Source organism: Phasianus colchicus, chromosome 7, assembly GCF_987193195.1.
Source record: "Phasianus colchicus chromosome 7, bPhaCol1.hap1.1, whole genome shotgun sequence".
NCBI classification, from domain to species: domain Eukaryota; kingdom Metazoa; phylum Chordata; class Aves; order Galliformes; family Phasianidae; genus Phasianus; species Phasianus colchicus.
In genome coordinates, this window is record NC_143442.1 from 33,156,095 (window position 1) to 33,182,299 (window position 26,205).

Sequence of the window (26,205 nt, forward strand, 5' to 3'; positions counted from 1 at the left end):
TCCTGCTTTTCATATCAGTAGAACTTCAGCTTACGTTCACTGTCTACTCTGTAAAGCTCTTGGTGCTCTCGGTGTCATGTTTTTCCTAACACTCCATTTGAAACTTCTAAGAAGTTTGGGGACATTTCTAAAAGAAGAGACACACGAGCACGCTATCAAACTGAAACCAATGAGGTGCCATGCTTCCAGGTTTCCTCTGCGGCTTCTCTTCTGGCAGACAAATCTCAGCCTCGGCTAACCCAGAAAAAAAGGTCAGCCAAGCCATCAAACATTTCAAAGCACAATTAAGACCCTAAATGAGAGAAGTTAAAGTTTAATGCTGGAACTGCACCGCCGGTTGATGCTCACCAATTACAAGGGTCACTTGAAATACGATCGGTGAAACCGCTGCGTGTCAGAAAGCTGCCTCTGCTGATGGGAGCGAGGAAATTTTCTGGCAAGGCAAACAACCTTGCTCTAATAATATGACTGCCGCTATAAAAAGAAAAAGAAAAAAAGCAATTCAAATTCAGTTCAGAAGAGCTTGAAGTTGATGCATTTTGATGCCCTCAGAATAATTCAGCTCCCATATGGGCGCGGTTATCCAAACGAAGTCAGAAATTAACTCTTCATATCAGGAATACAGCACTAAAGGAGAATTCAAAGATTGGGGGAGGAGGGGACAAGAGCCAACAAAATAGTCTGATTCAAAAATACCATGTAATTTCTTTTTAATAATGTGTAATTTAATACCCATCATCATTTCCCAGCCTTATGAATTCTTCAGTGGAACAACCTATTCTTAATATTAAAAGAAAAAAAAAAAAAGAACAGTCAAATCTAAATGGAAAAAAAAAAAAAAAAAAGTCGAGTAAAGCATTTCAACATCAAAAAGAACAGAAATGAAATGAGGATTGCATATTTGACATTCTTCTGCTGCAGCTGATTACATCTGACAAGCTCCTGCATTGTGTTTTGTTTGAACAAACACCAACTTTCTCAAGAGCAAAACATATCATGAAAGCTTTTTCTCTGCCATCCTCCTCACGCCTGACAGGACTGTTCTAGAGGATAATACTGAAATACTGTAGTAACAGCATGAATGCCCTAACAGCACAGTAATTACCAGCAAAAAAGTTTGGCTCTAATACTCCCAGTAACTTTCCTGCCAAGTCACAACAGCAAGGACTGTTTACCACTAAGGACCAAGGGTTTGCCAGGATCTGACTTCCCCCGGATCAACCAAGGCAGGCATTTGAGGATTCAGCATCCAGGCTTGCTCTGACTTCAGCTCTGTTTTCCCTAAGTCACAGAAGTTGCTTGTTTCTGGGAGGGGATGACCTTGATGCTGATAAATACTCACAAACACTATTTACTCCCAACATTTCTTCCTGGAATATGGCTTCTGATGGGGCATGATCTCATGGGGAAAAGGCCTGGACTGCCTTCCTGATTGCTTCTAATTAATCTTTCCAGATAAGCTCAGACATCAGGCCCCACAGCACTCAAAAACCTCCATATCCCCCATGTGAGTTTTTGCATGACTGTGTAAAGGCCTTAATGCACACAGGTCAGTGTTTCAGCTACTGTAAAACATACACCGCAGTGGGGCAGTATCTTTTGTTTGACACAGATCTAAGGCATGTCAGATGCTAAAGAGCCCTGTGAGGATGTGAGGGGTTGCACAGTGCTCCACCCCCTCTGCACTATCTCTGGTTTCTGTAGATGTATGGTGGGAAGGAGAATGAGAGTGAAGGGAAAACAGTGAAAGGACACTTTAAATTAATGACTGATAGGGAATGGCTTTAAACTAAAGGAGGGGAGATTTAGGTTAGGTGTTAGGAGGAAATTCTTTACTCAGAGAGCACTGAGGCCCTGGTACTGCTGCCCAGAGAAGCTGTGGGTGCCCCATCCCTGGAGGTGCTCAAGGCCAGGTTGGATGAGCCCTGGGCAGCCTGAGCTGCCAACTCACACCCATGGCAGTGAGTTGAAACTGGGTGGGCTTTAAGGCCCCTTCCAACCCAAACCATTCTGTGATTCTGTGATAAGAAAAAAAAACAACTTCAGGCTCTCCTCCTATCTGAAGGAGCACTGCTGGGGTCCACATCAACCAAAAAACAACACCAATTTTCTTATCAGTGACATATCTGACAGCATTTTAAGCCGCATCATCTTAAGATGCTGGAAAACAGAATCAAATCTGAGATTTACCAACACCATCCATTTCTACTGACAGAAAATATGCAGAACACCATTGAAGACAATTGAATTTGGATCCTTTTTAACCAAGACAAAAAAAACAAAAAAAACAAAAAAAAACACCAAACAGCATGCCTAATTAAGTCATGTTCCAACACACATTGCAATGAAGTCCTTAGCTCAAATGCCACCTTGACACATCAGCTATCTACTTTCATTACAGTCATCTTCATTTCTGGTGTATAATCTAAGTCGTAACATAAAGGTTTCTCTGTGGTACTAAGAGGTGACATTATAAGTCATTACACTGTGGTTTATAATGCCAGTGGAATAATTTTGCATCAGGGGTTACAGCTACATTCTTGAAAGAGAACGATGTTATGGGAAGTAATTACTTCCCCCCCATACACACACTAGCTATTAAACTTTAATAACTCAGATATGAGTTCAGGTTTCCTAGAAGACAGGTTTGCAGAGAAGGTTTCTGTAATTCTTATATTTTAGCGGCCAGAAGAAAAGTATCTAGTAAATATTCACTGTTTCATTTATACAACAGGAAAGAATTGCAAATAAATAGAAAACAGGCTGTTCATGGCAAACTAAAAGAAAGGCTTTTTCCTCAGCTCAGACCCCAGAAAACAAATCTCATCTGATGGGCAGCTTGTGTGTCAGCTAATCCCATAAATGCAGTTATTTAGACTAGAAACTACAAGTGACATACGACTGCAGACATAGGAAGAGAAATCTAGGATGTACTTAAAAGATTAGATCAGAACCAATGACAAACGCCCTGTAATTATTCCAGGCAGTTGCACTGGTTCCTTACTGATTTGAAAGGCCGACACATAGCCAACTATGGGTATGTATGCACTTTAAAATAACTCACTAAATTTGTCTCCTTGCCTGTTTTATAGCCTTGTCATTCTGCTTCTGTCAGCTCAACAGCATGAGCAAAGCGGGAGACATCTGCGACATTCCTTGGACCAGCCACATCCAGCCTTTTTGGGGGGCACAAAAGGAGTTTTGCTTCATTCAACATACCTGGAAATACCAGATTTTTACAAAAAAATAATGCATGACTGAATACCTTCCTGGAGCACAGCCATCTGCTTGGGAAAGCTTCTGCATCTTTTCCCTGGTGAACAGCTCATGGTGCCTGAGCCCTGGATGAGTTGAAGTGCAGGTGGAAGTGCATGGGGAGGAGGAACTGGCCTTCAGAGACAGGCAAACCTGTACCCACCTTAAAGACAGGACCTGAGACCATTCCTGTGAACTCTCTTCTATATTAAGTTGACTCAACAGGACTCTTTTGTTGTAAGAAAGGAAGCAGAGGAAACTAGAGCAAGACAAAGGAAGCATAAAAGAATGGCATTCTGATGATTCTCAGCAAGAAAAACTTTCAGCAGACTACACACAGGCTTCTCTGTGTGTAGTGAAAGAAATTCTCAAATCCAGGGCCATAAATATACTTTAAGGTGATTTTTGTTTAATTTTTTTTTTTTTTAAGGACAGCTTAGACAATGCTGAGAGGAGTTCTGCTCATTCCCAAAGGTTTTGGTCCTTGCCATTGCTGGAGACACCTTTTGGAAGGATTTGCTGGACCACTGGTTTGGATTAGCAGAGACAGAAGGAAAGGAGCCATGTAATGGAAAAGGTATGAAGTAATGAGTAACACTTTTGCAAGGAGTAACCCTCTGCTGCTAGCAGAATCCCATCAGCTGGCAACAACTGCAAGAAGAAAACCCTTCTGCTGCCTCTGAACTGCCAGCTTCAGCCTGCTATGGGAAAGGAAAAAGCAGCTCTGGAGAGATCAGGAGCCACTTTTGGCGGAGATGGGAACAAACTGAAAGGCCCCATGAGACCTCCTAAGGGGTATTATGAAGTTCCTGAGTACACAAACTAGCACAGATTGACACATCAGCAAATAGGAAGAGAGAGAAAGAACTGCGCTCGAAGAAAACTTCTTAGGGTATTTAGGGCTAAGAAGGCCAAGAAGAGATCAAATCTCTCTAAAGGGCTGTGTCTACCAGCTGATATTTAACTCAGCTTCTCCTTCTGCATCCTTTAGAAACTGAAGATGAACAATGGCATAACAGCAAGTAAGCATACATGGCCATGAACTTGGAAACAGATGAGAGGACCATTGGAAACACCTGTTTAGCTCTCCAAGAGGAGTAAAGCAGAGCAGAAGAGACAGCTACCTCTTACATGGAGCTCAGTGAGGAAGCACTGGTGGAGACTGGCTGCTCCTCAGCTTGGAGTGCTGCCATGTGGGGCCATGGCACACATAGCTTGCTCTGAATGGCTCAGAAATTCAGAGCAGCTCAGTGGCACCTTCTGGTCCTTTAGAAAATCCCTAAGAGGAAGAAATACTGTTTCATTTCTGTTTTGTTTCACTGCAGTGCAAATATTTTACTTCCAGTCAGTTGTTCTCAGACCATAACCATAAGCCCTGCTTATCTACCACAGACAATCCAGCAAGACATTTAAAAATGTGCTAATCTTTACACCTAGGAATAATAAACATCAATTAATATATCCAACTCTGAGGACAGAGAGCTGGCAAACCAGGGCCTGCTGGCTTCCTATTAAGGACCACCAAAAGGACTTACTTTCCAGCTCCATGAGCCAAGTCAATGACATATAAGAGGCACCACAAAACTGTTTGTTCTCTTTTTTTCACTTGAATGGAAAAAGAAACAAGGCTTTGCTCTTCAGCCATGGGTGGGACAGCCCTGAGAGCTGTTCAGTGAAACCAGGGCAGTTTCAAGACCCGTGCTGAGACATGCAGGAGCAAGGCTGCAGACACAGAGCACATTCATCCTTTTGGACACCAGGTACTTCCAGATGGAGTTGACTCCAACCAGTTTCAGGTTTTGAGTTGACGCAATGCTTCATTCAGTCTGGATTTATTTATCAAATCCAAGAGTGCATCTCCTCAATGCCACGCTCCTTATGATGCTAGGTGAAGGGCAGAGGTTGCTCTCTGCACCAGGGGATGGTTTTGCATCTCTCAATGGTAATTTTCCAGTTATAGCCATTCTCTGGTTAAATGCTTTGATTAGCCTCAGCAGATTTGATGTACAACCTGATCCTGCAGCTCCTCTGCATCTCAATCAGTAAGGACAGCACTCAGATTCATCAAGAAAGCTCTTTATAGCCTGTATTTAGACAGGCTATATTTTAACACAAGGAAATTGAAAGGAAATGTGTCTTCAGCATAGCAATAGACAACGTGTAGGTTGGATTTTCTTGCTGTATGATCACTCCCACTGGGACCTCTGTATGAGCAGCTTTCACCACAGAACTTCACCTTGCATTGCCAGCCACCCTCTGGCTCCTTTTTGTTGTACAAAATAATAGCTTCCTTTTGCTTATACAGAGCCAGTCCATAAAACTATCTCTAGTCCATAATGTTACTGGGTAGCCAACTCTGCCCATCACAGAAGGAACAGGACTGGAGTCTCAGTGCATGTTTAGATGCAGTGTTTTAGGCACTAGATGTCAGTGTTTTACCTACACTTACAGAAATCTCCACTCACAGTGAAAGACTTACCCATAAATAAACCAATGCTAAGAACTTAACTCTCTTGTAGTACCAAGGCCACACTGAAACCACAGCCAGCTCTCTTTCTCTCAAGGGGACAGAAGGTTTCCAAAATAAAACAATCCTTCTCCCCCTGCACTTTCTTTTGCATGGAAACAATAGTTCAAAGAAAAGAAACAGTCCAAAAAAAGAAAAGAAAAAAAAGAAAAAAAAAAAGAAAAAAAGCATGACACCAAATGTATCTTACTTCCACCTCAGGGACTACCTGCCAGCACCAGCTAGATTTAAACTGCACACACACACTTGCTAAGAGCTGCTTAACAGATCTACCCAACAACTTTTAATGTAAGTAACAAAATATTAACTAAAAGAGAATGGGCATTCTGTTAAAGTTTTAAGTTGGCTAAACAAAGTGGATATATATTTTCAGTAGCAAAAATAAAGTTCCACAGTTTTGCCTGAAGGAATTTTGTTAAGGTCCTAAACTGCTTTTGAAGTCAGGTAAGAGTAGAAGGTTCAAAAGAAAAAATAAAGGATTGCTTAAAAAAAAAGTCAACTGATCAACATTTTGACCCAAATATATTACAGCCCATCTTTATCTCACTACCAAACGACCACTGTGTTACTTGGTTTAAAATACAACCCTTTATCTTCTCCTTGTGCACGAAGAGTCTGCCTGTGCATGCCAGTTTCAAACTGGGGAAAGGAGGGGAGGAAGGCAGACCGTTTATAAACCTTTTTGCTCCTGTCTCAACACAAAAGATAAATATTCCAGCATCACCAAACTCACACCATTCACTCTAAAGCTAAGGTCTCTTCACAGTATTAACGAATACACCAGCACATCTGCCACCAAGGTCATCCTGTATATGGTTGCCTCGTTCTACTTGAAGTCACATCCCCCTGAAATCATTTCATTCTCTTAAGATCTCTGAAGTGAATCTTGGAGCAAATTGCCATGCTGATGCTTTAGGCTCAATATGCAATGTCAAGCACGTGGCACCAGTATTCAGTGGCAGCACATGGGCCTCGGGGGAAAGCAAGGGAATACCTTTGCTGCAGAAAGATCAGTGCTAATTTTGTTATGTCACTACTCATAAACAAAGAGTTGCACAGGTCGTACAGACTCCAAGCAAGTACAGAAAACTGAGAAACTTTACTGAGAGGATAGGGATAGACTCATATTTGAAATTGAATCTAAGGCTAAGCCACCCTCTAGAAGAACACATCAAGGACCTTTGCACTTTAGAGGTAGATAGTAATGATGCGACCAAGATCAATGCTACATTGATGGCTTATCTTTAGACAAAGCCTGGCAAAAAGAAGAAAAAATAAAAATCCAATTTTCTGCTCTACTTTCTAGAGAATAAAAAAAATCCCCTATCAGTGACCATCTAATGATCCATCCCATCTCAAACGCTGGAAACTCATTAGTGTTCCTCCAGCCTCATGAATCCAGGCCTTGAACCAGTGCAGTATGAACAAGTCCCAGCCAATTCAATCACTGTGCTACGTTCTATCCCTGCACGCACTGGGGAGGATGGGTATCCATCACTGACACTTAGCAGAGGGTTTTTTGGAGAGCTTTTGATTTCAGAAGCTTTGGACACAACAAAGAAGTGTCTCCACAGAGGAGCACCCCCAGAAGCATGTGGTATTGGTGTGCTGGGAGCCCAACCTCCTGCTCTCACAGCGAGGGGCTGTGGATTGCACCTGGATGGCTTTTGCTCTGTGGCTTTAACAGCAGCTCAAAGGGTCCCCAGTGGTTCAGGTTTGAAGGAATGAAAATACGAATTGACATTTTGACTTGTTTGTTGTCTGGAAGCAATAAATCAAATGATCCACTATAAATCAGCTTTATATTGCGGGACAAAATATCAATTTGTTTTGGTGAAATCCATTCTCTTTAAAAAGTCAAGTCAGCTCACTGAGAGAGAAAAAACGGCCAGAAGAGAGATGCTGCAGGCCTTCAACAATCCACAGGGAGTTTATTTTCACACTGTGTTGGGAATGCTTGTCAGCACCTTGTCTCTGGATTGCTGCGGCCACAACTCCCACTGACATCAAAAACACAAAATCCGAACAAAGCACAACTGAAAGAAAGCTGTGATCATGTCAGATTTCTTTTAAAACAAAGCACTCAAGCCTCTGAAATCTTATGAATGAGCCACCAGTTGTGCACGTTTAGTTTTGAAGGCAATGCAGAACTAACCTGCGGATTGCTTGCTTGACATAAGCTTTTCCTTATAGGCAGGGTTGCTTGGATGAGATCAAATTGCTTGAGAGCCTTCAGCCTCCCACCACTGCATAAAGACATTGTTCATAGAAACATCTTCCTGTCAGGAGAAGAAACACAAGCTATTAAGGTCTCTGTATAGGGCAGGAGGTGGAAATCAGCACTGCTCTGTGCAATTTTGACTGTTCTGGTGTAAAAACATACACAGATCATCCCCAGGATTCTAATCTCCTCCTTTTTGAGAGGTGCTTAAGATTCAGTTGCAGCAAACAGAAAGTGTTTGTGTTCGTGTCCAGTCCCTGGGAAATCAGTGATGATTTTGTCATTGATTTCAATTAGAGAACAATTACTGCAATACTCAATGGGCTGGTTAAGCAACAGGTTCTTCAATCATTTTATACATGGCCATTAACAGCTGTAATTTCTGCACTTCTGCAAGTGTTTATGTTTATATTTTAACTCATGAGGCTCTCCCTCTTCATGTTCACCAGTGTCTCTATTTCACTTTTTCAGAAAAGGGCCACTTTCCACATAGCAAATTAACACTGGATGAGCAACCAGTTTTTCTTCCACACAATAGTAAAGCAATACATTCTCATGTCATTATATATTTCTACTGAAGAAACCTCACTAAAACCACAGACAGACCACAGGGGTAGAGGAAGCTGAGTCAGGAGAGACAGACGAAGGCTTAAAATGGGGTGGGAATGGGACAACACATAAGGCTGAACTAAAAACCAGTGTTCTGAAAATAGCTCAAAGGGCCTGATATTCAGATGGCCCTCTGACTTGTTTGCACTTACCTGCTGTAGTGTTTTCAGTGCCTTCACTTGTTTTGAGTTATTTGGGTCCCCTGGGACAAGGGATCTCACATGAAGTCTCCAGCAGAGAAGAAGCCTGAAAAAAACTGTCTCATTTGCAGCAGCTCTTGAAGAGTTTCAGTTCCCCAGTTTCAAACCCTCATTCTGGGGGATCACACTTCCATACTTACATCCACACCTCCTGGAAGGATACATATACACTGCCTCCTCCATTGAACTGTGACACACTTTCATTATCAGGCATCTGCAAATACAAAGTTTTTTTTGCAAATACATGCATAGATGTCACTCTGAAAAGCTACTCTTTGTGCATTAAGCAATTCCTTTCTTCTTACTCTGGCAACCACCACGCACTGTAACTTATTCTAAAACTAGAGCCAAGTATGCTTGCCCTGCTGTTGCTCATTTCACCTATGGTATGGCACTTGTAGGCAATTGCATAATATGCAGACAGTAATTGTAGAGCCCAGGGAGACCTGTTTCATGCTGGAGCTCAAAGGGGTGCTTTGCAGCACAGACTGCTATCAGCTGGTTGCATCCTGTACTGCATTCGTAGGGCTGGCAATGGAAATATGCGTAAACTCCAGGAATGCATATTCCAAAGCACAACCCAGTTAAGTTGCCAGTTCACCAAAGTAAGCTTTTTTCTCCCTTTTCCCATTTAATTCAGGAGTTTCCTGTATACTTATCACTTTCCCCTCTATGATCTGGGCATGGAATTATGCCCTGAATGCTTTGTCTGAATACACGTTGACTTCGTGTTCAGTTGCAAATTGACTGCAAGAGCCTGAGATTTCACTGTTGATTGGGTTGGGGGAGCTGGAGGAACCAGATCGTTGTTTTATAACTCATTCAGTATCAGAACTTCAAAAATTCATTTCATCAGCTACATTTTAAGACTTTCTGACACAGACAATTTTTCTCTGAAGCAATTGTGTCTGGACAAATTTTCAGCAGTTTGTACGGGACAGAACAAGGATGCAGACACAGAAGTCTGGTCAGTATTTGTCGAAATATCATCCCATTCCCACTTCTCTGTGCCCTAAGCAGTCAGAAACTCAGCCACCTAGCTTTCCTTGCTAAGAACTAAAATCGACTTCTTACATACCACTGCATTGTCACCAATCTGCTATCAACTTTCCTGAGGTGTAGGGCTACACCTCAGATTCTTGCAGGGAAATGTTTTCTGGTTTCTTGCATGGGCAACCCTCTGATGTAGTTTTGTCAGACACAGCAGGCTATATAGTGAACTGCAGTTAATTTTAAAGAAAACAAAATGGATAATTTCACACCCTGTTAAACTAATAATTTCTTTCTGCATTACTGGACTTGGGCAATATTGTTTTCATCCCTGCTCAGCTTTCTACAGCCTCATAGCCATTTCTGTGGAGCAGTCTTAATTAAATACAAACACTTTCCTCATCAAAACACTGTCTAAGGAATGTCAGACCTTGTCTCCTCAGATGCCATAAGGGGCCCATTATGTTATCTAAACACTTCCAGAAAGCATTGCAAGGCATCGCAAATCATAGCATTGCAAACAGGCAATCAGGGTGCTCTCATCTGTGAGTTCCCAGCCCCTTTAGATGCCCCACCACGATGTATCTGTAGGCGTAGACACAGGTCCACCCCCCTCAAACAGCAGCACCAGAGCATGCCATTTCCCACCAGCCTTTCAGGCTGACTAGAAACAGAAGGGAAATCCAAATTCCCATGATATAAAAGCAGCCTTGTAGGAGTTGAGGAGATGTCATCTCTTTCACAGCTGTGCCTTTGGAGTTGCTGGGGATGCCAGATCCCCATCAGGCTGTCCTCTTCTGCTAAAGGTGCAAGCAATTTAAACCACTAAGTAGCAATCAGCTGCCCCAGCTTGGAGCCACGAGTGCCTCTCCATCAGGTAACTGCCCTGAAACATTTGTGCAAGGCCTCTAGGAAACTGCTAGAGAAAATTTAGGGGTCTCGGTCCCAGGAAATTAACTCATTCATTCTGTTTGCCAGAACCATGCAGTCTGAAGGTGGTCTTCCATAAATCTCGTGAATTACTATGAATCAGCTGATGTCAGCAAATATGACCATTGTTCAGAGCTTGACCTTTCCTCCCGGACACATGCTGGGCCTCAAACTGTGCCACAAATCTCTTTACACTCAGTTGGAAAATGGGAACAAGTTTTTAAAAAGGAAGTTTGCAGTTTCTTCCACGGTTACCCCTTTCATTTCACACAAACCACTTAAAACACATTAAATAAGAACGAACATCACACATCCTGAGTCCAAAAGCAGTTCCCAGTAGCAGTTCCTATTAAACACTGATGGCAACAGCTCTATACCAAAAGGCAGACACCAGCATTTTGCTACATCACACCAAGCCTTGCACACTTACATTCTTTCACTGCCTTGTAAGACAGACATGTTGTAAGTGCTTGTGTAAGGACTTGTGTCCCTCACTGTGTTTATTCTCCTGCCATGGCCACTTAGAGAGCTCCTCTGGTTCTGCAACACACCGGGGAAGAGCCACCTTCTCCCAACACCTTGCCACCATCCCAGAAAGTTCCACTTCTTGTTAGAAAGCTTTTCTTTCTCCTTCTACATTGTGTTTTCCTTCCTCTGAGAAGATATTCACGTAGGCTTGCATGACTCACCTTTTTGTGCTCAGCCACAATTTCACATCTGAATCCCAGTACTTAACTGCCATGAAGAAGTGATGGTTTTCATTGAAGTTCAGCAAATCAGTTGGCATTAAGTTTCCATTGCACATTATTGGTTTCTTATACGTCACAGGAAAGCAACAGCTTCTGTTTGGACTCGGAAGTGTTTTAAGGTGCAGGGCAAGCTGCCATCTGTCACACACCAACAAAATGTAGCAGAATATTGGTGGGAAGGTTTGACCTCTGTGGCCACATCACCAACATCCATCCCTGAATTCGTGGGTCGAAGTAATAAAATTAGAGGCAATACTTTCAGAGCAGCAACTGTACTTCACCCATCCATGGTAACTGGAAAAACTCCTAAATGATTGCTCAGATGACTCAAAATGATAGCATAGTCCATCTTAACTTAAAGTTCTGAAGTAAGGAAGCAGCCCCCTGTAAGGTCTGATAGGCTTGCAGCACTCAAATACTTGCCATTAGGTTCTCCATTCTCCATATTTATCCTCCAAGTTTGTCTAGCAACTGAGGGAAATAGACTATTTTTGAGCATTATTTAACATGGTGCAAAAGAACTTGGTGCTGTAACAATAATAAGATTACTTCTTACCAAGGACCCCGTGTAAAACCCCTGTGACACTTGCTGTTATCCCTAAGAGATGTTCATTTCACTTGTTATCCTGCATTCGAAAATATGGATCATTTTAAATACCCATGTATACCTTGTGTGCATAATTTTTCATGAATTTAATAGGATTTCTCTTCCTCTGTGAAGCACCATGAAATGTAATATTTTCCTCAGAATGGGCCGTGAAATGTGTCTACTTTATCAGCAATTGGTATAGAACTCACTCTGGGTTGTTTGACTCACTGCATGCCTCCCTCCCACATTCAGTCTATCGGGCTGCTATTAGAAGACACATTGTCTAGCCTATTTTATTTTATTTTTTAATGAAAGTTGCAATCTCAAAGGGATACGTGGCGTTTTATTGCACACGCACATGTTTCTGTTTATTTCCTAGAGCTTAAGGAAGAACATTATGCCTGATTCTCTCTGCTGGAGTGACTTTAGACTTCAAGCACACAGCTATGATAACCTGATGTCTAGAAGCCTCACATGCAGCTCAAGATCCTGATGCAATTCTGAGGAAAAAAAAGTCCCTGCTCAACAACCACACTGATGTCTGAGACCAGAAGCAATGCCAGAGCACCAGTGACCCATAAATAGGAGATCTGTAGAGAAGATCCTCAATATGAAAAATACCAGGTTATCCATGGGTTTGAGGTTTGCTCATCTGAAGGAGCGACCTCCAGGAAAAAGAAGTGTGTTCTGATTGCCCCAGACTGTAATTTAGTCTTGTATCTGCGAGTTTCAGGTTTTGTTCCAGTACATAATGGTTCGGTGGAATGCTTCCCAGCAGTCCTGCAATGCACACTCCTTAATAACAGAGAGATCATTTATTGGAGAGAATGAACATATTCTTGCATAAGCCTCTTTTGTATAAGAAGTTTCAAGGATATGAAAGCAGCAATTATCCTCACCTTGGCTAATACAATTAAGAAATTCTAAAGTACTGAGAAAACTCTGGTGCAGTTAGACTTTGAAAATCATCTAACTATGAGTTGTCGTTTGCCAGTGAGCTATAGTTAGGTCAAATTAAGTCTGATGTGCAGAGAATAATCGGAAGGCAGTCAAAGGCTGTGGGGTGGACTTTCCACTGCAGTCTGCCCTGGAGCAGGACCCAAACCCTCTGCCAGCCACCAGCAGGAGCTACAGGCTCTCTTGAGTTTTCAGGGCACTAATCACATTTTTCTGCAAACTTAAGCAGAAACATTACATTTTTAGTGATAACCACAAAATTAATTCTAGTCCCAATCCAAAGCAGAAATGCCTTAGGTAACAGGAACAATGCTGCTTCACTAAAACCTCTCTTGCTGACTCCAGCTTTTGTGAAAGAGGTAGGCTGGTGCATACAACAGGGCACAATTCAAATAATTTGTCTTTGATAGCAGGTAGAAAAAAATACAGCAGGATTATTACTGCTTCAGTACCATCAGAAATAAGCAAAGCAGTCATGGATTGGCACTGCAATGAATTTAAGACAGCAGAAGGCATGGGTCATGGAAGAACATAGGCACAAGCATGCATCCTGAAAACAGTCCATGAGAAGTGGAAAATGTAACGCAAAGAAGAGCAGGGCATATAGAAATCCTTACATGACTGCTACTGAGAAAAAGGAAATGACTTATTTGAGGTGCTTGCAAGTTGTAGAAGGAGAGGTTTATCTTGTGTTAGGAAGTAGATGTCTAACGATGAGAAGGAAGCAGCCCTGTGTGGCTGGGGATGCTGACAAACCTTCATCAGGTCTGCCTTGGGTAGATTCTGTTTTCTGGCTTCTTTCGCCTCAGCAGAGAGGGAGGGTGTTGCTCTGGACAGGACTGAGATTTCAGTGCCCTGGATCTCCAAAGTACAGGAATAAAACACACAACGTTTCAGGACCTTTGAATAAGAATTGATATCTGCTGTTTAAAACAAATAGTATTTCCAATTCATTTTGAAAGACAATTAAGTGAAAAATAGGATGAGCTCTATCTTCCTATAGGCTTAGTTATACTCAATTGCTTTGGCTACAGTATGCATGTAATTTCAGATTTTGTTTGAGAGGGTAATGAATGCAAAGCTCACCACACAGGCTTGCTTAGATCTGCTGCTGGCAGAACCCAGTGAGGGGATGCTCCTGACAGCCTCATGAAAGTCATCCTTCCACCCACTGCAAGGTTTACCTGCACGTGTGTGCTGTTCTGATGCTAATACAAAGTGCTTTTTCAATGGAGAACTGGATAATACAATGTGGGGATATCACCCCAGCCTTTGGGATCCATCCAGCTCCCAAGTGCTGAGAGCAGCTTACATTACACTCATTTCCCCAGCTCCCCATTATCTTGGTGCTAAGATAACTTGTGAAGAACATTACGTTATCATTAGCAAGAGAGACCCAAGAGATCCAAGTGTTTGTCCTGGATAATCTCCCTCCTTATTAACAGCAGACTTATGCAGGCATTGGTGATTCACCTGTAGTTAAATGGGTAAAAGCTTTAATTTACAACAAGGGATTTATCTGGGAAGGAAGGAAAATAATTTCATGCCTCATTGTTTTTCCGTGATCCCATTACACCAGGGGATGGCACTTCCATTATATCGCTCAAATATGAGATAAGCATACCTCACCAAGGTTTGCTTTCTTTCTCTACTATGCTGGAACATGCAAGTAGTTGGAGACAGGAGGGTCTGGACATTTGATACATCTTAAGCATGCAGAAACGCCTTTGCCTCTGAGCAAAGAAACGTCCTGGGGAAGCAAGAGGAGGGAGGAGGCACAGTGTCCATCAGTCATGTGAGCCAGCACAAGCTGTGCAGAAGGCAAAGAAAAGGCCCTCAAGTAACCTGAGGACTCTCCATTTGCTGAGCATCACAGGTTTGCTGCAGGGCAGAGGTGTCAGAGCTTTTCACAGGAGAGGTTATCAAGATCTTTTTATAGGAGGCAATAAGCACTAAGAGGTTTCCAGCAGGCTTCCTCCTCTTGTACAGTTACGTAGTTCAGCAACTGAAGTGAGGAGCCTGTCCCATGAGCAGCAAACTCACTGAAATCTAATTTTCTCTGTTTTTGTGCATATCTGAACTCACCAGAAGATAAGAAAGGGTGAATCCATGCTAGGAGCCTGCTCATCCGTAGGGACCCTCAGTGCAGAGCATTGCTACCATACTCCTAAGGCCTGGGGAAAGCATAGAATTTGGCTGAAATCACTGAATTGTAGGGGTTGGAAAGGACCTCTACAGATCATCAAGACACCAAGTTTCAGCCTCCCCAGGCTGCATGAGGACACAAAACTTCTGTTTACTGAAATCTTAGCACCAGGTATTACCCAAATATTGTAGCTCCATTGTACAAGCTGAAGAATATTATTTTATTATGTTAATGCAACACCATTTTGTGTACTGATCAGCAGAAAAGGTAGTACCTTAAAATCTATGAGATTAAAAATTCCACAAGGTGTCAAGCAGCTTGACATTCAAATTATCAGCAAGACAAACAATACTGAACCCTTAAAATAGCTCATGGGCCTCAACAAGTTTTTTCCACTGTGTCTAGATACGCATCTCCTTGACAAGCATGACACCCCATGTCATTACATTTTAGTCCCAAGTGTGGGTATCATGAACACCCTCAAACTCTTTTGGGTGTGAGGGCCATTTCCACTATGAATCAGTTTCCTGAGTCACCAGCAGCTGGGCTTTCTGTCTAAAAGGATTAAGAGTAAGGAGGTAATGAGGCTCACCTTTGAGTTACTGTGCTTCCCCATGTGATCCAAGCCAGCTCTCCTGGAGGCAGCATCCTCTTGAAAGCCATGGGATGGCACTGCAGCTATTGCTCTCCTCTTTCACCTTTGAAAAAGTTTATAAACCAGGTTAAGTTTTTTGGGAGATTTTCTGCTAAATTTCAGACAGAACTGAGAAATACTGCTATAATACTGCAGATTGCTGGCAACTGAACATCCCCCCTAGACAGGTGCAGCTTTGTCTCATTTCTGATGCAGTCTTTCACCAACATTGAACCCCAGACCTCCACAGTTTCCTTGGGACGTTTTGTTTTTAACCAGTCTGACCTATGGGGCAAGATTATTTAACCTGCCTGAAGTCAACAAACCCTCAGGCTTTATTTCCAATCAGATCAGGCTGGAAGGAGAGAAGCAGACTAAAACATGCAGCTGGCTTCACCACCTGCTGCCAATTTTGGGAGTTTCTCCAAAGTGGATGAAGGATCAGAGGGAAAACCTTGCAAGTTCCCATCTCATTTATAGGGGTACCTCTTCCTGATCATTTATACAAAACATGGGAGGGACTGACAGTCTGTAACAGAGGAATTGAAGCCAGGGAGGAAAGCCTCATAATAGCAGGACGTCTCAGCAGGCAGATGGCCTAATTACAGGCCTCTCTGGCATCGATTTCACTCCAAGTGTGATGGGGCCCTCAGTTTCAACATGAAAGAAATAAGTCAGCACCACAAACCATGCAAAAACCCAGCTGCTCAGGTTTTTCTCACAGGGGTGCCCCAGGAGTAGTGGGATTTCTCAGCTAGACCCAAGTGCCATCCAGTAAACATCAATGCTCTTCCCATGAAAAGCTGTTGCAGCTCTGGCCTTTGGATATCAGTTGTTGCACTGCGGCCCATCAGCATGGCCTGGGGGGTGATCACAGTTCAACCTGCCTTGCTCTTGCACTGGGTGATCTTCTGTTCTTGTCCCTCCAGGCTGGGGAGTGACCTGCTCTCTCAGGTAGCCAAAAGCCTGAGCCCCAGCAGCCTTCCAACAGAGCCTGCCTAGGGGGAGGCCCGTTGGTGGGAGCTCCGTTAGAACACCTATGAATTAACTGTAATTTGGAAGTCTTTAGAAGAGCACAGGAGAGGACAAGACTTTCAGAAGCACCTGGGGCTGTTCTGAACAAGGTCTCGTTGACTTTCAACAGTGATTTCTTCTGCTACATGCCATAGGTGCACAGAGGTAAAGCAGGTGCAGAGGTTGGACAGGCGCTCAGCCTGCTCGTGATTACCTTAAGCTAAGCAGGCTGATGTAGCAGGGCCTCAGCAAAGCCCTTCCTTTATTTCTGATCCATTTCAGAGCACGGCCTCAGCCTTGCAAGTTCTGCTCTGAAGTACAAAGACTCAAAGAGAAACTCAGCTGCCAGCACTCTGCTGTGGTTCCCAGACATGCTGATTTTGCAGGAGTTCAGTATAAAAACAGTCATAGCTCAACTTAGGTTGAAGCTGAAGGGCCTTCAGAAGAACATTCTGCTTCTTGGGCCGGGCTGGCACTTTGAATGGGCTGCTATGGTGGGCACCAACTCAACATCCATTCTGAAATCTTGAGTTCTGAGCTCCAGAGGGCAAGTCTGGAGTGACTTTAAACTAAAGGGGGGAAGATTTTCACTTAAAGGGCAGTGAGGTGCTGGAATAGGTTGCCCAGAGAGGTTGTGGATGCTTTGTACCTGGAGGTGCTCAAGGCCAGGTTGGATGGGGCCCTGGGCAGCCTGAGCTAGTGGCTGGCAGCCCTGTCCACAACAGGATTTGGAACTGGATGGGCTTCGTGGCCCCTTCCAACCCAAGCCACGCTGTGACTGTGACTTTATCCTACAGCTCCCCTTTGGTCCTATAAAAGTGGGAAGAGATGGACACGACAGCCCTTGTTTGGGATGAAATGCTGCTTTGCACCTGGAGACATGTGTCTTCAGCCACACTGAGCCTTCAGATACACAACAGAATATTTGCACAGACTACTTGCAAAAAGAAAACAAAACATTGCCTGTGTGATTATGTCTGCAGATATCTGCAGATGGGTGGAGAACAGGTTTCCCCAAAACGCGCTGGAGAGAAAAGATCTCAGTGCTTTGTAGCAGAGACTTGAACTAAAAATAAAGGCTCAAACGAAGGCAGTGCCCGTGTGTGTGGCTGCTGTAGGTGTTTTGTGCGAGGGGAGGCCCCGGCGAGCTCCCAGGCAGCACATGCAGCAGTCGCTTCGCATCGCCAGGTGTCGTTGCTGTGCCGCGTTTGTTCTCCGCTCATCTTCGCTGCCCTCGTAGGGAAACACCAGGGATGGGCTTTCCGGGTCCGGCACAGCAAGAAAGGTCAAGATATAAAAACGCAGCCCTCGCTGCTGGAAGGCGGATCCTGTGCTTGTACAGTACCCACTGGGGAGGGTGGGAAAAAACTGCTCTTCCAGACATCAAACTGCTGATGGAGACTTTCAGGACTGCTCTTCCACACAGTGCCTGGACCGTCAGCACCCAGGGCAGGGGCTCAGTCCCTTTCCCTAGCGATGAAGCCAGCTCACACCATGCATGCCCCACCAGTTTCTGCTCAACAGAAGACAAGTGAGTTGCGTTTGGCAGCGCCTCGCTCAGCACGAACTCTTTCTGGGATTAAGTGCCCTGGTGTAAATTCAGACAGGTCTGGCAGCCCCAGCAGGGAGATGTAGGTCTGCTGGCTGTTTGGCACCGATGATCCCATCGAAATCCACCTCCACAACCAAACCCGTGCTGCTGAAACTTCCACAGATCTGCCAATGGTTGGGTACCTATTGCTCAGATTGATGTTTTTCCCTCTGTGGTCATTCCACAACTTTTTTGTGAGAGGCACCTAGCAGATGGCATTGGGTACTTTTAAAACAACTCATGCAGCAGCTACGCTAAAGCTCAGCAAGGATTATTTCATAAAACAGCTTTCAAATACAGAAAACCCTATTTCCACCTTGAGCTTTAGCTCAAGTCGGGGAAGATTTTTTGTGTGGAGCCCCAGCCCTTAGCTCCAGCCCAAGGGCCATATGATTGCATTGGACTTCCACCAAAAATCACATCAAGAGGTTTTATTTTATTTTTTTATAATGCTTGGATGTGGAATCTCCTTTAGGCTTCCAGCAGAGGGTTTACTTGGTCTTTATGTGCTGCCTCAGAAAAATAAATTCAGGTGTACAGGAATCAGGATATTCCTTCAGCTATTTCAGGCACTTTTAGTGAGCTCTCCTTCCAAACCTTCAGCTCACTCACCTGTAAATCTTGTTTATACCTGATGAATTAAGTACTCTGAAACTTAACCACATTCACTTGCTTTCTGGGTTTCCAGCTCCCTTTACACAGCAGGAGAAAGCTCCTTACCCTTCTCGTTCCTCTGAATCCCCACTCAGAGGAAATAAGCAGCAATTCAGCATCCTTTTTTTCACAATCCACCAACATCCTAGAGGCACTTTACATCTTTGGTACCCTTGGGCAAATGGCATGAAATAAAACAGATTGTAATCCGGTACATGGCCCAGCAGGATGAAAAAGCCAGAGTCCCTTGCAGGTTCAGCATTGCATTGCTGGCAACAGCAGCCATCCCTGCAAGCTTTTTGGAAATAAATGAGATTCTCTGGCTTGCTTTGCCAGAAGCAAGAATTTGGGACACAAAGCAGCCTCTGCACATTCACCCGAGCTTGTCCAGTAGAAGGCAGGGAGCTGTGTGACTGTCCTGGAGGTGTTCTCAGAAAGTCTCATACCAAAATATAAGTCATCCTGGTACATGTGTTGCTGTCCCCACATCAGAGGAGAGCACGTTGTAAATACTGCCAATGCCTATTAAGGGGTTTTGCTTTACTGAATCTGGCAAACAAATAAGTGTTTGAGAGCTGAACTAGCTCAGAGAGCTTTAGCCTTTGGATTACTTTCTAATGAACTCCCCATAGTCCAGGCATTTAATTTCATTAAATTGCCAGGACGGTTCCAGTTAAAGACTTGGGTCAAGAGACATACTGCTGGTTTTTCACAGACCTCATCAGGAAGAAGTGTATTCCTCTGTTTAAATAGATACAGTTTTATAAACTCCTGCATCGTACAGTAGCCTACATTGGTTTTTTCCCCTTTGCATATCACTAGAAACTCAGCAGGAGTCACCTACAGGCAGAAGAAAGCATCGTGCTTTTGGGTTTGTTTGCTTGCTTTTCCCTTTATTTTCTGTTTTTCTGGCCCTGCCTACCCCGCAATATTCTCCCATCTCTGGTTACTCGCTCACATTTTCCTCCTGCCATCCTTCTGCATGGACTTCAGCCCAAGGAACAAGGATACTGTAACTGGATCTACACCCTGGTTCAAGGAGACACTCAACCCTTTAGCTCACACCAGGACCCTTCTCAATGTTTTGAAGAAAGGGTTTGGGCTATTTGGTCCATTAATTCAGTCCTTTGTGGGAGGTTTCAACACAGAGAAGAAAACCCACTCCTGGAGCATCTACCCCCTTCCTCCCAGGGCAGAAGGGATCTTCTACACGAGACTGGACCCAAAGGCTGCCAAAGCTCTCTCTCACTACTCTTACAGGTTTTGGAATCAATCCATGCTAACCTGCGAGATCAGCAATCCTTCAACAACTGAGAGGAGTGAAATTTAATTTACAGAATGGATGACTGTCAGTGTTTGGCTGCACCCTAACAGGGCTGTACAATGCCTCAGTTCTGGGCAGGATGCTGCCGCAGCACTGGCTTGCCTGGACTGGGTACGTGGCCTCAAATCCACTTAGTAATGCTGATCTGTCTCTTTTTGCCTCTTGTGTAGGAATTTTCTCTTAAAATAGAGTCAGACTGGCTGCTCTGGATCTCAGCAAGCTGCAGAAAATTGTATTGCCTGCTTGTAACAATCTGCAGCTCTCCTGACTCCCATTGGACATGGCAGAACCTGGGGGGAAGTGAGGACATCAGTCCCCTTCATCCCACCCTTAACACTCATCATTACTGCAGATGTGGCCAGGATTTTCTCTCCAAAAAAGAGCATTGCAAGTGAAAAATAAGGTCTAAACAAAAAATGCCCTCTAGAATATTGCCACACATGGATATACTGAGCAGAGAGGCACATGTCCCAGCACAGTAACAGAATCCCTAAAAGACAAAGATTAATCAAAAAAGTACAGGTGGGGAGTCTCTCATGCCTGATTTCCATGCTGGATCTCATAGATCTCATACAAGTTTATCCATTATATCAAGTATATAGCAAAGGCAGCATCAGCTTGACCCAACCACTCACCTACTCCAGCATGCTTCAGATCAAGTTCCTTTCCATTAGCACTGCTGATCCAGAAGGCTGAGTTAGACACCTAAGCTCTCTTGGTGCTTTAAGACATAGATGTTGAAAGGCAACTTCATCTCCTAAGCTGAGAGAGGAAAGGAAGGACTCTCTACTCTGATGCGTAGCAGCAATCTTAGCTTCATTGAGAAGACAAAACAAACATCTAAATTCACAGTAGACGTTTCTATTAATCCAGACAGGGCTTGATTTAGGTTAGGAAGCAAGACAATATCACCTTCAAATAGCAGTTTGCAAATGTTAATCTTGCTCTGAACAGTTATTTCTGTACAGAGTGCCATGAATTGTGGAAATAGAGACAAAATAAAGGATGGTCAAGAATGAATTGCAGCAAGACAGAGTGTACTTTCTGCAAAGATACACTCTGGTTTAGCCACAAGCTCTAGGAATAAGGCCTTATGCCTTGTGCTGTGCAAGGAGTTGAGCATAGTGTTCCCTTCTGTCCCAGCAAGATGCAATCTTCACACAGTCCCACACCTGTCAGTAGGAGGAGGAGCCCTGAACATCCCCCATCGTGTTTCTCAGATATGGATTTTTCTCTTACAACTACAAATTCAGTGCAAAAAAAAAAAAAAAAAAAAAAAAGGAAATAAAAGTTTAAAACGTCAGACTTATCATTAGTTCAATATGAAATTACCTTTGAATTCCATTCTGGTACATGTCTGTGTTAGTATCTTCTTTACATCTTTGAAATATTCCCAGTAAAGGCTTCTCTGGTGTATGTGCTGTCTGAGTAGCACCATCCTGCTACACACACACTCTGTTGGTATGGAAAAAAAATTATCAACACTCTTGCATAAGTCCTACTTATCCTATGTCCAGTAGATTTTAAAAAAGAGGAGTTCAGAGAATGCTGACAAAGATTATTCAGACATAGAGAGACTTCCATACAGAGCTAAAGCTTTGATTGCTTTTACTACAGTTAGAGAAGAGATTAATAGCCTGAGAGCAATAAGATAGTGATCAATACAGAGCATCTTGACAATGTGCATCAAAAAAAAAAAAATACATACTGTGCTTTTTTTCTCTCTTTTTTTTTTTCCTTTTCCCATTTTTGGGGGGTGAGCATCCTGCATGTCCAGCATCTCAGGGTGCTCAGCACTGGCTGTTTGGTGATGGGCTGAGGGACAGCAGCTGGAGATGTTCCAATGATGAGCTGGCTGTCTGCATCAGCATCCAGTAGTTCTGGTCATTCAAGACTAGACAACAGGCTAGAACAACCTTTAGTCTGGGCTCATTTCAGCTGCTCTTATGTTCTTAAATGCCCATACCAAGGAAGAAAAAGCTGAGCTTCGCCAGACATTTTAAGAGAGCCACTGAAACAAGTCTAGCAGGGATAAGCAGATCTCCCCTTGACACAAACCTACAGCGTAAGCAACTTCTGCAGTGAACTATGCAAAGTCCCTAGTCCATTGTTCACCAATCTGGGACGGATTTAGTTCATTAAAAATAGTTAATGGAATGTTAATGGCACTTAATTGCATGCATTGTGCTGGTTTTGCAGTGATTTTTTTTCCCCCTCGATTCACAAAGATGGGATTAAGTGCTAATGTATTGCAGGCTGCTGAAACGTATTACCTGTGGTCATGATTTTAAACACATGTAAAGGTGCTAATTGCATTCAGTTGACACAACTGTAGATGGGAAGATCATTTTTCGCACCTTATCAGCACTGGTGAGGCGCTAACTGCATTCAGAAGACACCACTGCTGTTACAAAGGTAGTTTCTTGCACTTCATCAGAGCTTAACACATGCTTAGCAATGCGGCTAGCCAAAAATATCATACTATCAGAGTTAATGAGGTGCTTGCACGTTATTAACAAATGGAAATTATGGGGAAAAAAAAAAAACAAAACTTTTTTTTTTTTTCTTTTTAAGAAAAAGTAACAAATTCTTGCAGGTGCCACGTGTCTGGAGTTGGTGGTTGCCTACTTTGGTGCAATTTCTGAGCGTGCTGCTCGTGGTTTCCAGTGGCTGCCTGCCAACGTCGATCAGGTGCGATTATCCAGAATCCTGCAGCAGAGCAGGTGGGATGGCATCTCTCCAATTTTTGAAACAACAAGGGCAAAGGCTGATATCAAAAGAACTCTGGGACTTTTTTTCTGAACCTCAGCAAAGGTTCAGGCAAGGCTGCTCTGTTAACAAGCTGTTTAATCCCTAAGGTCTGAGTAGCACACTTCGGTGAATGCTCTTCTCTTGCAGCTCTCCCATGTAGTTGCTACCATGCCCACTGGGATCCCAGGCAGCCAGCCTGGCACTAGAACAAGCAGGATTATGCTTCTCTTGTAACGTGAGGAAGGGCAACATGCACATCCTCTGGGTTTTACTTAAGCAAACCATGAGTATTTCCATAGTCTCTAGTATCTATAGTAATAGCCCACTCTCTATCACCTCTTGTTCTTTTGCACTAGCACCTCTAACATCCCTCTAAGAAATGTTGCTGGTGAAAAAGCACAAGCTTGGTTTTGAGGTAGTCAAAGTTTTGATATCACAACTTGCCACTTTGTGAAAATTCAACTTATTTTATTATGCTATGGAACCCATTACTGATTATCCTCCTGCCCTCCTATGCTTTGAAGATCATAGCATCATAGAACCGTTTGAGTTGGCAAGAAACTTTTAATGGTTATCCAACACTCCTGCAATGAACAGGGACTTCTCCAGCTAGATCAGGTGCTCAGAGCCCAGTCCAGCCTCACCTTTGAATCTGCCTGTGGTCTTTGACTGGAACTCCTGTTCACCAGAGGCAACATGCTGAGGTCATTAGGCTGTCCTGGGTCATGTGGACAGACAGCAGATGTCCCAGCCCCATGGGGGAGGGCTGGTCTGAGGCAAAAATTCCCACTAAGTCTTTCTGCTCTAAATAAAGAAGCCTATGATAAACCAGTATCTTCTGCTGGGAATAAAGCTAGCTGGTGGGAGAGCATCCAAAGGTTCCTCTGGCACAGGATGACCAGTGACTTCTTGCTTCCCTACATCCAAACTTGAGAGCAGAGGCAATCAGGTTCCACAGCTTGCATCATCTCTCAGATTAATGCCAGGTTACACAGAGGAGCAAGCAGTGAGAAATGATTATTTAGCTTTCATAGATAAAAGACCACACACCACATTTCTGTCTCACAGACAGGTTTGGAGCAAAGGGATGCACTTGAAGATGAAGGCTGTGCTATCAGCTGTGCTAACAGAGCAGAGCACACTGCACAGCCAAAGCTCACCCACTCAGATGCTGAGGGTTAGTGTTTGTATATGTCCTGGGATGACCTTCCTGCACCTGCCAGGCTCAGTGGTTTTGCAGCAGTGCTGCTGAGCAGCACCCACCTAGCCAAAGCATGCCCCAATGGTCAGCCCCAGCTGCAGCCACAGCAATGAGCACGGGGGAGACATACCCACAGTAGAGTCACTGGCTTCAAGAGAAAAGCAAAGAAAACAAAGCGTCATCTAGCCTGAAAATACCCACTATGTGCTTGTCATACTGGCATGATGTTAACAAAAAGCTGAAATTTCAACTAACAGAAACATGAATATTCCCCCGCATTACCTCCAAAATCCTCGAGCAAATAAAGCTAATCTGAAGACACAAAGATAGATTTGCAAAGCAAATTCAGCCCAGCAATGCACACATACCACTCCCGAGGAGGGAGCTGTGAGCCAGCAGGGGAAGCTCTTTTCCCCAGCACACCGATGGGCTGAGCACAGTGCTGAGCTGGGGTAGGAACCAAGCCTCTAGCCACAGCCCGTATCTTTTTATGGTGCCTTGTAAGGCTTTCTCATGCTTTCTTGCAGAGTCACTCAGCATAAATTTTCTTTCTTTTTAAAAAAGCTTTTCCTTGCAGCCTTATAGCTTGGGAGTTGTATTTTTTTCATCTGATGAAAGGTTGCCTTTCAGCGTGCTCCTTCTGATGAAAGGTTGTCTTGGAGAGTGGAAAATAAACAGTTCCAAAAGAATCCCATTTGTAGAAGTCTGAGTGTGGCCATGCATAGGTCAACACTTTTTTGGTCATGTAGTACGTGGAGCAGATGGAAGAGATTTTTTCTGTGGCATAAATTAATGCCAGCTCAAGACACTGTTCATTTGCATTCAATGCCACACCTTCTCAGAGAAACACTGCTGCTCTTACTAAGCATGTTTTGGATGGCAAAGATTGACTTGCACTGTGTTTGCAACTCATCACTGAGATGCAGATGGAGATGACGCCGTTATCCTGAGATGATGAGTGGGGAAGCTGTTGCAAGGCATGTCTTGCAGCTGCTCACTTCTTCAGAGCTGTCATGCTGATGTGGCACTGTGAGTAAGCAGCTCTGGCAGCCAGAGGGGTTTTCTCATCTCCTGGAAAGAGAGGTCATGCTTTCATGGGACTGCACATAGCTTAGGAAGACCCCATGCCTTTTCCTTGACTCTCAGTGCTGCTCTTGGAGCAGTCACCCAAGTGTGGAGCAGTCACTCCCTTCTCCGCCAGCATGTTCTCTGCAGATCAGCACTTACTGGCATCAACATCCCTGCACCATGGGAGAGAAAGTGTCTTCTGTGGCTGAGGAGAAGACCGGAGCTTGGAAAAACATGTTTAATTCCTGCCTCTTACGGCAGCTGGGCTTTGGTTTTGGGATTCTTCCATCATTGCACTGTTTCTTTCCCCAGCTATAAAGTGGGATGAAAACTATTTCTTTCCTCTATTATCTTCAGCTCCATCTGTATCTTGATATCTAGTATTTATCTATAATAGAAAGCAAGATGATTTCTAAAGCACTCACACACCACCCGACCAGCCCAACCTTTTTGGGACAATCCACAAAGCCATTGCAGAGACTCCCACATTGCTGGCTTTGCTTGGGGTGTGTTGGCATTTCTCAGCACAAGCAGTAACTAATAACACGGGGGGAGCAGAAGACTTTTCCTCCGGGGGAAGAAGCACAACCCAGCTGACTGCAGGATGAAACTTACTGCGGTATGAAGGGATCACCATGGAAACCTCTTTATGTTATTTCAGCCAATCTTTCTGTGCTGTCACTAACAATATCACCTTCTCGCTAGCCATAAAGCAAGGATTCCCAAAGAGATTTGCAATCCTTGTGGGCTGGCTGAGTCATTTGCCATCGGTGCCAAGCTGAGCACCAACAGCCT

The 26,205-nt window shown here is 43.7% G+C and overlaps 1 long non-coding RNA gene across 1 annotated transcript in view; it reads right to left on the reverse strand.

Annotated features, from left to right (window-relative positions):
• The window catches only part of LOC149917310 (uncharacterized), a 29,866-nt gene extending 7,044 nt beyond the window's left edge, over positions 1-22,822 (reverse strand). The window contains exons 1-7 of the long non-coding RNA XR_016468444.1: positions 22,099-22,822; positions 21,723-21,845; positions 15,766-15,871; positions 8,953-9,026; positions 8,765-8,858; positions 7,938-8,061; positions 349-474 (exon numbers count right to left, since the gene is read on the reverse strand). This is a non-coding gene — a long non-coding RNA (uncharacterized LOC149917310). The remainder of the gene's footprint in view (positions 1-348; positions 475-7,937; positions 8,062-8,764; positions 8,859-8,952; positions 9,027-15,765; positions 15,872-21,722; positions 21,846-22,098) is intronic.
• Between the last annotated feature and the right edge of the window lie 3,383 nt (positions 22,823-26,205).